The sequence below is a fragment of the Pan paniscus genome, chromosome 7, assembly GCF_029289425.2.
Source record: "Pan paniscus chromosome 7, NHGRI_mPanPan1-v2.0_pri, whole genome shotgun sequence".
Taxonomy (NCBI): Eukaryota; Metazoa; Chordata; class Mammalia; order Primates; family Hominidae; genus Pan; species Pan paniscus.
The window spans coordinates 84,467,391-84,481,370 of NC_073256.2; the positions used below are offsets into that span (position 1 = coordinate 84,467,391).

The 13,980-nt window shown below is 38.0% G+C and overlaps 1 protein-coding gene across 5 annotated transcripts in view; it reads left to right on the top strand.

Moving 5' to 3' along the window:
• C7H8orf34 (chromosome 7 C8orf34 homolog) overlaps nt 1-13,980 on the top strand; it is a 485,474-nt gene that overhangs the window by 405,195 nt on the left and 66,299 nt on the right. The gene's annotated exons all lie outside the window — the stretch shown is intronic.

Consider the following 13,980-nt stretch of genomic DNA (forward strand, 5'->3'; position numbering starts at 1 on the left):
TACATAGATGGCTAGCTAGACTAATGAAGAAAAGAGACCCAAACAAACACAATCAGAAACAACAAAGGGGATATTATCACTTACCCCACAGAAATACAAATAACCATCAGATAATAATATAAACACATCTATGCAGATAAGCTAGAAAATCTAGAGGAAATGGATAAATTCCTGTATACATACATCCTCCCAAGAATGAACCAAGAAGAAATTGAATCTCTGTATAGACCAATAACAAGCTCTGATATTGAATCAGTAATAAATAACCTACCAACCAAAAAAAGCCCAGGATCAGATGGATTCACAGCTGAATTCTACCAGATGTACAAAGAAAATCTCATACCATTCCTGGTGAAAGTATTCTAAAAAATTAATGAGGAGGGGCTCCTCCCTAACATTCTATGAGGCCAGCATCATCCTCATAGCAAAACCTTGCAGAGACACAACAAAAAAAGAAAACAAAAAAAGAAAACATTAGGCCAATATTCTTAATGAATGTTGATGCAAAAATCCTCAACAAAATACTGGCAAACTGAAACCAGCAGCACATCAAAAAGCTTACCACAATCAAGTGGGCTTTATCCCTGGGACGCAAGGTTGGTTCAACATATGCAAATCAATAAATGTGATTCATCACATAAACAGAACTAAACAAGAAACTACATGATTATCTCAATAGATGCAGAAAAGGCTTTCAATAAAATTCAACACCCCTTTATGTTAAAAACTCTCAATAACCTAGGTTTGGAAGTAACATACCTCAAAATAATAAAAGCCATATCTGACAAACCCACAGCCAACGTCATACCAAATGGATAAAAGCTGGAAGAGCTCCTTCAGCTGAGAAACAATTTCAGCAAAGTCTCAGGATACAAAATCAATGTACAAAAGTCAGTAGCACTCCTAAGCCAACAAAAGTCAAGGCAAGAGCCCAATCAGCAACAAAATCCCATTCACAGTTGCCACAAAAAAAATAAAATACCTAAGAATACAGCTAACTAGGGAGGTGAAAGATCTTTACAATGAGAATTACAAAACACTGCTCAAAGAAATCAGAGATGACACAAACAAATGAAACAACATCCCAAGCTCATAGATAGGAAGAATCAATGTCATTAAAATAGCTCTACTGCCCAAAGCAATTTGTAGATTCAATGCTGTTCCTATTAAACAACCAATGACGTTATTCACAGAACTAGAAAATAATACTTTAAAATCCACATGGAACCAAGAAAGAGCCCAAATACCCAAGGCAATCCTAAGAAACAAACAAACAAACAAACAAAAACCCCACAAAGCTGGAGGCATCATGCTACCTGACTTCAAACTATACTATAGGGCTACAGTAACCAAAACAGCATGGTACTGGTACAAAAACAGACACATAGACCAGAATAGAGAGCCCAGAAATAAAGCTGCACACCTACAGCTATCTGATCTTCAACAAAGCTGACAAAAACAAACAATGGGGCAAAGACTTCCTATTCAGTAAATGATGCTGGGATAACTGGATAGCCATATGCAGAAGATTGAAACTGGATCCTTTCCTTATACCATCTGCAAAAATTAACTCAAGATGAATTAAAGACTTAAATGTGACACTCAAAACTATAAAAATTCTGGAAGACAACCTAGGCAATACCATTCTCGACACAGAAACCAGCAAAAATTTCACGATAAAGATGCCAAAAGCAATTGCAACAAAAGCAAAAATTGATAAATGGGATCTAATTAAAGTAAAGAGCTTCTGCATAGCAAAAGAAACTATCAGCAAACAGACAACTTACAGAATGGGAGAAAGTTTTTTGCATACTATGTGTCTGACAAAGGTCTAATATTCAGCATCTATAGGGAACTTAAACAAATTTACAAGAAAAAAAAACCATTATAAAGTGGGCATGAACAGACACTTTTCAAAAGAAGACCTACGTGCAGCCAACAAGCATACAAAAAAAAAGCTCAATATCACTGATCATTAGAGAAATGCAAATCAAAATCACAATGAGATACCATCTCACACCAGTCAGAATGGCTATGATTAAAAAGTCAAAAATTAACAGATACTGGTGGGGTTGCAGAGAAAAAGGAATGCTTATATGCTGTTGGTGGGAGTGTAAATTAGTTCAACTACTGTGGAAAACAGCATGTCAGTTACTCAAAGACCTAGAAACAGAAATATCATTTGACCCAGCAATCCCATTACTGGGTATATTCTCAATGGAATATAAATTGTTCTGTCATAAAAACACATATGTTCATTGCAGCAATATTTACAATAGCAAAGACATGGAATCAACCTAAATGCCCACCAATGGTAGACTGGATAAAGCAAATGTGGTACATATACACTATGGAATACTATGCAGTCCTAAAGAAGAATGAGATCATGTCCTTTGTGCAAACATGGATGGAGCTGGAGGCTATTATCCTTAGCATACTAATACAGGAACAGAAAACCAAATATTGTGTGTTCTCACTTATAAATGGGAGCTAAATGATGAGAAGACATGGACACATAGAGGGGGAACAACATTCACTGGGACCTATCAGAGGGTGAAGGGAGGGAGGGGGGAGAGGATCAATAAAAATGGGTACTGGGCTGAATAGCTGGATGACGAAATAACGTGTTCGACAAACCCCTGTGACACAAGTTTACTTATATAACAAACCTGCACATGTACCCCTGAACTTAAAATAAAAGTTAAATAAAAAAATTCTTCCGACATTCATATTACCTTATATAATTTTTTTCCAATAAAAATAAACAATTTTATTTCATTTTAAATTGTTTAAATTGTTTATATTTTTGTGGGTACATAGGTGGATATATTTATGGGATACATAAGATGTTTTCATATGGGTGTGCACTGCATCTTAATACCATCAGGGTAAATGGGGTATTCATAACCTCAAGCACTTATTCTTCATGTTACAAATAATTCAATTATACTCTTTTAGTTATTTTTAAATGTACAGTTAAATTATTTGACTGTAGTCACCCTGTTGTGCTAGCAAATACTAGGTCTTATTCTTTTGAACTATATTTTTGAACCCATTAAATTATCTTCAGTTCCCTCCACCCCACCCCATACTAACTTTCCTAGCCTCTGGCAACCATCCTTCAACTCTTTTATCTCCATGGGTTCAATTGTTTTAATTTTTAGCTCCCACAAATAAGTGAGAACATGCCAAGTTTGTCTTTTGGTGCCTGGCTTATTTTACTCAACATTATCTCCTCCAGATCCATCCATGTTGTTGTAAATGACTGGATCTCATTCTTTTGTATAGATGAATAGTACTCCATTGTTTATATGTACCACGTTTTCTTTATCCATTCATCTGTTGATTGACATTTAGGTTTATAGAATTTCAATTTAGCACTCACACTCCTCAGTCACTGAGAATTTTGACATGACATAACCAATCTATCCAACATTCTATCCAACATTCTATCTCCAAAGTTTTTCTACCATACCTTCCACCCAATACTTCATGCCTGTGGCCATACCTGTAACCTTATCATAACCTAGTTTTATTCTTCTTCTGGACTTGAACTCCAGCGTGTCAGTGGTAATACCCTCCTTTTCATTTTCTAACTCTATCAGTCCCACTCTTCCTCTTCTTTGATTTCCCTAAGAACTCCAGGCCCTAAGCCATTGCCTCCTTATGGCTGCCTTATCCGGCCAGTCCCTGAACACTGCACTTCATCAATGACTCTCCATTTAGCCTTCCTTTGCTGCTAATGTCCAGTTTTAATCTGCCCTCAATATGTATCTTATTCTCCCTACCAGTTATTCCAAACCTGATCCTAGCCTCCTACTTCTCAAGAAAAAATAAAACTAGCAAGCAAGTAAAACCAAACAAACAAAACTTGGGTCCCTCAGGTGTAAAGTCCTTTAACATGCATAAGCCTGTATTCATCTGTGTAAGCAGCCCCTCTCATTTGTTTTCATCCAATCTCAGAAGAGGTTTAAATTATCGTGTTCCAGGATGGCTCCTGATAGAATCCTTTCTCCCCATTTCTAAAAATGTACTTCTTTGTCTTTTGCTGTATTTTTAACACTTCTCTTTCGACTTTCCTGCAGGCTATGGACATTCTCAAGCATTTTTCAATGGCAAACAAATATACAAATGATTTCATTTTCCACCTTTAGCTACTATTGCCCTTACCTGTCTTCTGCCCTTTCACCAACATCTTAGAAAAGAAAGACACAGCTTCTTTCTCACTAATGAGTTCTTTAATTCATTGCAAAAGTGAAAATATATTTCTACATATCAAAATCCAGTGAACTCCTTACAGCCTTCTTTTTATTTCATCCTTCTGTGGAAATTGATAAGGTTAATTACCACTTTTTCTTCCTGAAGGTCCTGCTTCTTTTGTCTTCTTAGACCCCATTCCCTTCTGATCATCTGGCTTCCTGACCATCCATCTTAGTCTTCTTTGCTAGATATTTTCCTGTCTTCCCCTGAAATTTTGACGTTAACCAATACTTCTGGTCCCTATTTTATTCTCATCTTGCACACTCTCTCTGACTAATTCCATTCACAGCCATGATTTCTATTGAATTTAAGTCCAGCTCTCCTATTATTAGGAGGAATAATCTGGTGGTGACTTGAGGTAGTTAAATTTGAGTGGAGAACAATTCGAAAGATGACAAGGACACCTGTTAGAAACCTGTTTTTCTTGAGTATGATGATGAATTTATGGACTTAGAGTAGCAATGGATAAGAAGGAGGAATAGCATGTCTTTTTATTTTTCATTTTCTCCTATGTAATTGCTTTTACAATTTTGTTGAGGCATAATTTAGGTATTATAAAATTTACAAGGGAGGAGCCAAGATAGCCGAATAGGAACAGCTCCAGTCTACATCTCCCAGCATGAGCGACGCAGAAGATGGGTGATTTCTGCATTTCCATCTGAGGTACCAGGTTCATCTCACTAGGGAATGCCAGACAGTGGGTGTAGGTCAGTGGGTGGGTGCAGGTCAGTGGGTGCGCGCACCGTGCGCAAGCCGAACCAGGGCGAGGCATTGCCTCACTCGGGAAGCGCAAGGGGTCAGGGAGTTCCCTTTCCTAGTCAAAGAAAGGGGTGACAGACGGCACCTGGAAAATCGGGTCACTCCCACCCGAATACTGCGCTTTCCCGACGGGCTTAAAAAATGGCGCACCAGGAGATTAAAACCCGCACCTGGCTGGGAGGGTCCTATGCCCACGGAGTCTCGCTGATTGCTAGCACAGCAGTCTGAGATCAAACTGCAAGGCGGCAGCGAGGCTGGGGGAGGGGCGCCCGCCATTGCCCAGGCTTGCTTGGGTAAACAAAGCAGCCCTGAAGCTCGAACTGAGTGGAGCCCACCACAGCTCAAGGAGGCCTGCCTGCCTCTATAGGCTCCACCTGTGGGGGCAGGGCACAGACAAACAAGACAGCAGTAACCTCTGCAGAGTTAAATGTCCCTGTCTGACAGCTTTGAAGAGAGCAGTGGTTCTCCCAGCATGCAGCTGGAGATCTGAGAATGGGCAGACTGCCTCCTCAAGTGGGTCCCTGACCCCTGACCCCCGAGCAGCCTAACTGGGAGGCACCACCCAGCAGGGGCAGACTGACACCTCACACGGCGGGGTAGTCCAACAGACCTGCAGCTGAGGGTCCTGTCTGTTAAAAGGAAAACTAACAAACAGAAAGGACATCCACACCAAAAACCCATCTGTACATCACCATCATCAAAGACCAAAAGTAGATAAAACCACAAAGATGGGGAAAAAACAGAGCAGAAAAACTGGAAACTCTAAAAAGCAGAGCACCTCTCCTCCTCCAAAGGAATGCAGTTCCTCACCAGCAATGGAACAAAGCTGGACGGAGAATGACTTTGACGAGCTGAGAGAAGAAGGCTTCAGATGATGAAATTACTCCAAGCTATGGGAGGACATTCAAACCAAAGGCAAAGAAGTTGAAAACTTTGAAAAAAATTTAGAAGAATGTATAACTAGAATAACCAATACAGAGAAGTGCTTAAAGGAGCTGATGGAGCTGAAAACCAAGGCTCGAGAACTACGTGAAGAATGCAGAAGGCTCAGGAGCCGATGCGATCAACTGGAAGAAAGAGTATCAGTGATGGAAGATGAACTGAATGAAATGAAGCGAGAAGGGAAGTTTAGAGAAAAAAGAATAAAAAGAAATGAGCAAAGCCTCCAAGAAATATGGGACTATGTGAAAAGACCAAATCTACGTCTGATTGGTGTACCTGAAAGTGACAGGGAGAATGGAATCAAGTTGGAAAACACTCTGCAGGATATTCTCCAGGAGAACTTCCCCAATCTAGCAAGGCAGGCCAACATTCAGATTCAGGAAATAAAGAGAACTCCACAAAGATACTCCTCGAGAAGAGCAACTCCAAGACACATAATTGTCAGATTCACCAAAGTTGAAATGAAGGAAAAAATGTTAAGGGCAGCCAGAGAGAAAGGTCGGGTTACCCTGAAAGGGAAGCCCAACAGACTAACAGCGGATCTCTCGGCAGAAACCCTACAAGCCAGAAGAGAGTGGGGGCCAATATTCAACATTCTTAAAGAAAAGAATTTTCAACCCAGAATTTCGTATCCAGCCAAACTAAGCTTCATAAGTGAAGGAGAAATAAAATCCTTTACAGACAAGCAAATGCTGAAAGATTTTGTCACCACCAGGCCTGCCCTACAAGAGCTCCTGAAGGAAGCACTAAACATGGAAAGGAACAACTGGTACCAGCCACTGCAAAATCATGCCAAAATGTAAAGACCATCGAGACTAGGAAGAAACTGCGTCAACTAACGAGCAAAATAACCAGCTAACATCATAATGACAGGATCAAATTCACATATAATAATATTAACTTTAAATGTAAATGGACTAAATGCTCCAATTAAAAGACACAGACTGGCAAATTGGATAAAGAGTCAAGACCCATCAGTGTGCTGTATTCAGGAAACCCATCTCACGTGCAGAGACACACATAGGCTCAAAATAAAAGGATGGAGGAAGATCTACCAAGCAAAAGGAAAACAAAAAAAGGCAGGGGTTGCAATCCTAGTCTCTGATAAAACAGACTTTAAACCAACAAAGATCAAAAGAGACAAAGAAGGCCATTACATAATGGTAAAGGGATCAATTCAACAAGAAGAGCTAACTATCCTAAATATATATGCACCCAATACAGGAACACCCAGATTCATAAAGCAAGTCCTGAGTGACCTACAAAGAGACTTAGACTCCCACACATTAATAATGGGAGACTTTAACACCCCACTATCAACATTAGACAGATCAACGAGACAGAAAGTCAACAAGGATACCCAGGAATTGAACTCAGGTCTGCACCAAGTGGACCTAATAGGCATCTACAGAACTCTCCACCCCAGATCAACAGAATATACATTTTTTTCAGCACCACACCACACCTATTCCAAAATTGACCACATACTTGGAAGTAAAGTTCTTCTCAGCAAATGTAAAAGAACAGAAATTATAACAAACTATCTCTCAGACCACAGTGCAATCAAACTAGAACTCAGGATTAAGAATCTCACTCAAAACCATTCAACTACATGGAAGCTGAACAACCTGCTCCTGAATGACTACTGGGTACATAACGAAATGAAGGCAGAAATAAAGATGTTCTTTGAAACCAATGAGAACAAACACACAACATTCCAGAATCTCTCGGACACATTCAAAGCAGTGTGTAGAGGGAAATTTATAGCACTAAATGCCCACAAGAGAAAGCAGGAAAGATAAAAAATTGACACCCTAACATCACAATTAAAAGAACTAGAAAAGCAAGAGCAAACACATTCAAAAGCTAGCAGAAGGCAAGAAATAACTAAAATCAGAGCAGAACTGAAGGAAATAGAGACACAAACCCTTCAAAAAATTAATGAATCCAGGAGCTGGTTTTTTGAAAGGATCAACAAAATTGATAGACCGCTAGGAAGACTAATAAAGAAAAAAAGAGAGAAGAATCAAATAGACACAATAAAAAATGATAAAGGGGATATCACCACCAATCCCACAGAAATACAAACTACTATCAGAGAATAATACAAACACCTCTACGCAAATAAACTAGAAAATCTAGAAGAAATGGATAAATTCCTCGACACATACACCCTCCCAAGACTAAACCAGGAAGAAGTTGAATCTCTGAATAGACCAATAACAGGAGCTGAAATTGTGGCAATAATCAATAGCTTACCAACCAAAAAGAGTCCAGGACCAGATGGATTCACAGCCGAATTCTACCAGAGGTACAAGGAGGAACTGGTACCATTCCTTCTGAAACTATTCCAATCAACAGAAAAAGAGGGAATCCTCCCTAACTCATTTTATGAGGCCAGCATCATCCTGATACCAAAGCCGGACAGAGACACAACCAAAAAAGAGAATTTTAGACCAATATCCTTGATGAACATTGATGCAAAAATCCTCAATAAAATACTGGCAAACCGAATCCAGCAGCACATCAAAAAGCTTATCCACCATGATCAAGTGAGCTTCATCCCTGGGATGCAAGGCTGGTTCAATACCAAAGACAAAAACCACATGATTATCTCAATAGATGCAGAAAAGGCCTTTGACAAAATTCAGCAACACTTCATGCTAAAAACTCTCAATAAATTAGGTATTGATGGGACGTATTTCAAAATAATAAGAGCTATCTATGACAAATCCACAGCCAATATCATACTGAATGGGCAAAAACTGGAAGCATTCCCTTTGAAAACTTGCACAAGACAGGGATGCCCTCTCTCACCACTCCTATTCAACATAGTGTTGGAAGTTCTGGCCAGGGCAATTAGGCAGGAGAAGGAAATAAAGGGTATTCAAATAGGAAAAGAGGAAGTCAAATTGTCCCTGTTTGTAGACGACATGATTGTATATATAGAAAACCCCATTGTCTCAGCCCAAAATCTCCTTAAGCTGATAAGCAACTTCAGCAAAGTCTCAGGATACAAAATCAATGTACAAAAATCACAAGCATTCTTATACACCAATAACAGACAAACAGAGAACCAAATTATGAGTGAACTCCCATTCACAATTGCTTCAAAGAGAATAAAATACCTAGGAATCCAACTTTCAAGGGATGTGAAGGACCTCTTCAAGGAGAACTGCAAACCACTGCTCAAGGAAATAAAAGAGGATACAAAGAAATGGAAGAACATTCCATGCTCATAGGTAGGAAGAATCAATATCGTGAAAATGGCCATACTGACCAAGGTAATTTATAGATTCAATGCCATCCCCATCAAGCTACCAATGACTTTCTTCACAGAATTGGAAAAAACTACTTTAATGTTCATATGGAATCAAAAAAGAGCCCGCTTCGCCAAGTCAATCCTAAGCCAAAAGAACAAAGCTGGAGACATCACACTACCTGACTTCAAACTATACTACAAGGCTACAGTAACCAAAACAGCATGGTACTGGTACCAAAACAGAGATATAGATCAATGGAACAGAACAGAGCCCTCAGAAATAACGCCACATATCTACAACTATCTGATCTTTGACAAACCTGAGAAAAACAAGCAATGGGGAAAGGATTCCCTATTTAATAAATGGTGCTCGGAAAACTGGCTAGCCATATGTAGAAAGCTGAAACTGGATCCCTTCCTTACACCTTATACAAAAATCAATTCAAGATGGATTAAAGATTTAAACATTAGACCTAAAACCATAAAAACCCTAGAAGAAAACCTAGGCATTACCATTCAGGACATAGGCATGGGCAAGGACTTCATGTCTAAAACACCAAAAGCAATGGCAACAAAAGCCAAAATTGACAAATGGGATCTCATTAAACTAAAGAGCTTCTGCACAGCAAAAGAAACTACCATCAGAGTGAACAGGCAACCTACAAAATGGGAGAAAATTTTCGCAACCTACTCATCTGACAAAGGGCTAATATCCAGAATCTACAATGAACTCAAACAAATTTACAAGAAAAAAACAAACAATCCCGTCAAAAAGTGGGTGAAGGACATGAACAGACACTTCTCAAAAGAAGACACTTATGCAGCCAAAAAACACATGAAAAAATGCTCACCATCACTGGCCATCAGAGAAATGCAAATCAAAACCACAATGACATACCATCTCACACCAGTTAGAATGGCAATCATTAAAAAGTCAGGAAACAACAGGTGCTGGAGAGGATGTGGAGAAATAGGAACACTTCTACACTGTTGGTGGGACTGTAAACTAGTTCAACCATTGTGGAAGTCAGTGTGGCGATTCCTCAGGGATCTAGAACTAGAAATACCATTTGACCCAGCCATCCCATTACTGGGTATACACCCAAAGGACTGTAAATCACGCTGCTATAAAGACACATGCACATGTATGTTTATTGTGGCATTATTCACAATAGCAAAGACTTGGAACCAACCCAAATGTCCAACAATGATAGACTGGATTAAGAAAATGTGGCACATATGCAGCCATAAAAAATGATGAGTTCACGTCCTTTGTAGGGACATGGATGAAATTGGAAATCATCATTCTCAGTAAACTATCGCAAGAACAAAAAACCAAACACCACATATTCTTACTCATAGGTGGGAATTGAACAATGAGAACACATGGACACAGGAAGGGGAACATCACACTCTGGGGACTGTTGTGGGGTGGGGGGAGTGGGGAGGGATGGCATTGGGAGATATACCTAATGCGAGATGACGAGTTAGAGGGTGCAGTGCACCAGCATGGCACATGTATGCATATGTAACTAACGTTCACATTGTGTACATGTACCCTAAAACTTAAAATATAATAATAAAAAAAAAGACAGAAAGAAACACAGAACAGAAAGGACAAATAGAAAGCACAAAATAAAAGCAAATAATAAAATAAAATAAAATTTACCCATTTTAAGTATATAATAAACATTTTAAAATTTCTGAGTTGTGAAACCATCATCATAATGCAGTTTGAAGACACTGTCATCACCCCAGCAAGATTCCTCATGCCTATTTATAGTTAATAATATCCATGTCATGTCTGCTCTTAGACCCAGGAAGCCACTGATATACTTTCTGTTCCTATACATTTGCCTATTCTAGAAATTTCATATAAATGGAATAATACTGTATATGTTATTTTAGGTCTGGCCTCTTTCACTTAAATAATGTTTCTGTGGTTCATCCATGTTGCAGCCATGTTGCAGTATGACCATGTTACATAGGAAAAAGTAGTTTATTGCTTTTTATTGATGAATACTAGTACTCCCTGTTTGGATTCACTACATTTTGTACGTCTGTTCATGAGTTGGTGGACATTTGGATTGTTTTTAATACTGGGCTAGTATTAATAGTGTGGCTATAAAGATTTTTATGCAAATCTTTCTGTGGACATGTTTTTGTTTCTCATGAGAGATTCCTAGGAGTGGAATTGCTGGGTCATATGACAGATTTATATTTAACTTAACATTTCTAGTTTGCAATTTTTAAGGGAACAAAATTAATGTTGTGAAACATAGAATTACCAAATAGTCTACCAAGTCCATTCCTAGGAATATATCCAAACAAATTGAAAACAGGTATTTGAGGAAAAACCTTTACAAAACTGTTCATAGCAACACTATTCATAATAAACAAGAGCTGTAAATAACCCAACATACATGAACTAATGAATGGATAAACTATATGAGAGAACGTTATTCAGTCATAAGAAATAGAGTTCTATTGCATGCTGCAACATGGAAGAACATTGAAAACATTACACTAAGTAAAAGAGGCCAGACATAAAAGCTTACATATTCTATGATTTCATTTACATGAAATATCCAGAATTGGCTAATTCACAGAGACAGAAAGTAGATTAGGGTTTTCTAGGGGCCAGGGAGGAAAGAAAAAAGGGAAGTGAGTATTTAATGGGTTTGAGGTTTTCTTTTTGGGTGATGAAAAATTTCTATAGTTAGATAGTTGTGATGGTTGCACAGCATTGTGAATGTACCTAATGTCATTCAATCTTAACTTTAAAATATAAAACGGTAAATGTTATGTTATGTGTATTTTACCACAATAAAAAAAGCTGTGTGTGATCCACAAACAGAAAGTCTAAAATCCACATGAATAGAGATTAATTTGCTTTGGTACACTGCTTTTGGAGAATCAGAATGCTTAGGGAAATGATGCTTTCTTGGAATCAATTAGTCATCCTCATAGTTCCTGAATTCAGTGTCTACCATGTCCATGCATTGTTCTAGGAGCTTTACAGACATTATTTCTAATTTTTATAGTACTCCAACTAGGCAGGTGTTGTTAATTCCATTTTTAAGACTAGGAAACACAAGCTCTAAAAGATTAACATATTCATAGTCACAGAGCTCATAAATGCTGAAACTGGGAGTTAAGAGATATTCTCTTTTACTCTAAAGCCTGTGGATTTTACACTGTATTTTGCTGTTCCAAAATTGTTTGAGCATATTCTAGCTGGAAGGCACTGTGCACAAAAGAATAGCAAAACAAAGCATTATTATCAAAGAAGGCAGAAGGACCTGGAGAGGGACTCTATTATTGAATATCTCAGAGTTTTAGGAAATTCACATTGTGTTTAACGCTAGTGGACCCCTGGGTAAACTGGAACAATGACCATAATGAATCCCATATTGTAACATGACAGTTCTTAGCTCAATATATGCTTACTATAAGCTGATTTCAAATATTTTGGCTTACTGCCAGGAAGAACGCAGAGCTTGTAATTTCAATTACATGGTATTTCAAGTAGAACCTTGTCTTAATATTGAAGGGTGGCATTAGAGTTGACTGCCAGGACAGCAACAAGTTTCAGAGAAGGATTGTTATTTTTAAATTACTTTAAGGACCAAGTGGACCAGCTCACCCCTGTGCTTGAAAAGACTGCAAAGGCTAAAGGACTTAATACTTGGTGAGTCTTAATAGAAAAATGTAGGTTGCGTGAAGTGGTTTTTTATAGAATCTCAATAGTAAGTTAAAACTCTTATACACCACACAGTATTGAGGGATAAGAGGCTTAAATTACAGTCAGCCTCTTATGCTGTGGGTTAGGATTTATTTGAAATATAGATTTACCAATAGTTGTTAGAAAAACATGAAATTACTTTGAGAAGTATTTGGCCATACTAAGTGAAGTAAACAAAAAATATGACAAACAAACTAATGAAAACCACTTCTAAGCCTGAAGATAGACTATAGGGGTTATAAGAAATATATGAATTATTTTATTATGACGTTTGGGAAATTAATAGTAAAATTTATATTTATAAAATATAAAATACTTATATATTTGAATTTTAAAAAATTACTATATTACAAATAAACTCAAAATCTCTTGTATAAGTTCATCTATATATACATACCCACAATGCATGAACTTTCTTCAGATCATAAGATGAAAGCATTAAGATTTTTATGTTTTAGTTTAATTGCAGTTTGAGCCTCATAGGCTCAGAGAATGTGGAGAACTCTAACAGCAGTTGAATCCTCAACCATCTAATATTAAGAAGTCTTCCAACATTTCCTTAACTTCTCCAGGTTAAAAGAAACTAAGACTTCCTTTAAGAGAGGGAACGTATCTCTGTTAAACTTGTAAGAGAGTTCTTCCAGTTCTTCCTCATTTAGAGTGATCAAAATTTGACTCCTTTTACCTTCCACAGATTGTTTGTGCTGATGTCTCATTAAATTAAATTTCCCTGCCTTCAAATTCTATGAGCCAACAACTCCTTAAACTTTTCTAATTAGTCCCCTGGCATGACTTATACTTGTAAGTTCATTGCTCATCCTGTGGGACCTTCCCTTTGACCTGGTTCTACTGTGCTGGAACCAGGTTGTATGGCTCCCTGGCTGGGTAGGGCCATCTTTCCCCAGCTTTATACAATGACATCACATTGGTACCTTGAAATCAGCCCTATGGGAGGATTTATTCCACAGAAATCAACAAATGCTTTAAGAGCCTTAATTTTCTTCTGGAGAAC